Consider the following 1,513-nt stretch of genomic DNA (forward strand, 5'->3'; position numbering starts at 1 on the left):
GCATCTACATCAAATTTTCCTGACGCTTTAGTTGGGGTTGATAGATGAATAGCCTCCACATCTTTTTGATACCCACTGATGATGATTCTGTGCTACACTTCAATGATGTCTTCGGCTTCATCTAGACTTTTGTTCATTAGTGTCCCTCTAGCCACAGAATCCAAGGACACTTTTGTATGGCAGTTGATGCCATTATAAAATATATATAGCACTAACCATTTTTCAAGTCAATGATGTGGCCATTGTCTGAGCATATTATTAAATCTATCCCATGCTTCAAATAATGATTTAGAGTCCGACTATCTGAAGTTTGCTATCAAATTCCTCATAGCATTTTTACTAAGAGGATAGAATTTGTCCATAAATTGTTGCTCACATTGCTCCCAAGTGGATATACTGTTAGCTGGCAAAGAATTCAGCCATTGTTTGGCTCTATCACTCAAAGAGAATCCAAACAATAATAATCTCACTGCCTCTGCCGGAACATCGTTCATTTCATCGTGCTGCAGATTTCATAAAAGACTTCAAGATGTTGGTTCTGATCTTCATATGGTTTGCCCCCAAATTGGTTTTGTTGTACCATGGTGATTATCGCAGCCTTAATTTCAAAATTATTGGCTTCAATAGGTGGTCTGGTGATGCTAGACTGAAGCCCTCGTGCGTATAGTGCAGCGTAATCCTTCAATGGTTTGTTTGCCATTACTGAATGTTCTTGTTCTTCTTAATGTCTTTGCAAGATTCTTCTTCTATGAAAAGTTCTATCAATCTCAGGATCCAGTGGTAATAGATCTCCTGCAAAGGTAGATCTACGTATACAAGAACAAGATTGTAGAATTTAAATTGCAGATACTAAATTAAAATACTAAAAATTTAAAATGTAGAATTCAAATTGCAAAAAGGAAGATTGTAGAAAAGGTGAAATGAAGTATGCAAAGTAAAATTACAGAAATAGAATCTTTCTAAGACTATTTACAAGTATGAAAAGTAAAGAAAGAAAAGTTTAATCTAACTCGAATGATTATTTCTAATGTTATAGACACAGTCTCCGACAATGGCGACAAAAACTTATTACACAAGCACACGATTTCATCGTTAGTAATAAAAAGATATCGAATCCACGGGGACTGGTTATAAGCACTAAAGATGTCTCACAATAAATTAGCTAAATAATTGACTAGGATAAGAAATGTGTTAAGTAAAGAAACGGAGCAAAGAAATAGAAAAGTGAATGAGAAACTTGGTTTTTCCTAATGTTCTAGGAATTCAGTTTCATTGTGATATTCATCAATGCAACATGGTTCACCAATTTATATCCTCAATTAACATGCATTTGTAGGAAGTCGTCGGTTCTCTCTTGGAGAAGACAATCGACAAGGGACTTAGATTTTCATCACTAGAAATCAAATAGATATGGTTCTTATGAAGTCCATTAGCGGTACAGCCTGTCACTAGTGTCCCTAAGTTATATGACACAAAAACGCATACTCTACCCAATGTACATAATGGTGAAGGT

At 35.2% G+C, this 1,513-nt stretch overlaps 1 non-coding gene across 1 annotated transcript; it reads left to right on the plus strand.

The window, feature by feature from the left end:
- Positions 1–225: 225 nt before the first annotated feature.
- Positions 226–332, plus strand: LOC122028418. Its single transcript, XR_006124801.1, has one exon. It is a non-coding gene; the product is annotated as a small nucleolar RNA R71 (small nucleolar RNA).
- The last annotated feature ends 1,181 nt before the right edge of the window (positions 333–1,513 follow it).

This window comes from Zingiber officinale, chromosome 10A, assembly GCF_018446385.1.
Source record: "Zingiber officinale cultivar Zhangliang chromosome 10A, Zo_v1.1, whole genome shotgun sequence".
In the NCBI taxonomy this organism is placed as follows: Eukaryota; Viridiplantae; Streptophyta; class Magnoliopsida; order Zingiberales; family Zingiberaceae; genus Zingiber; species Zingiber officinale.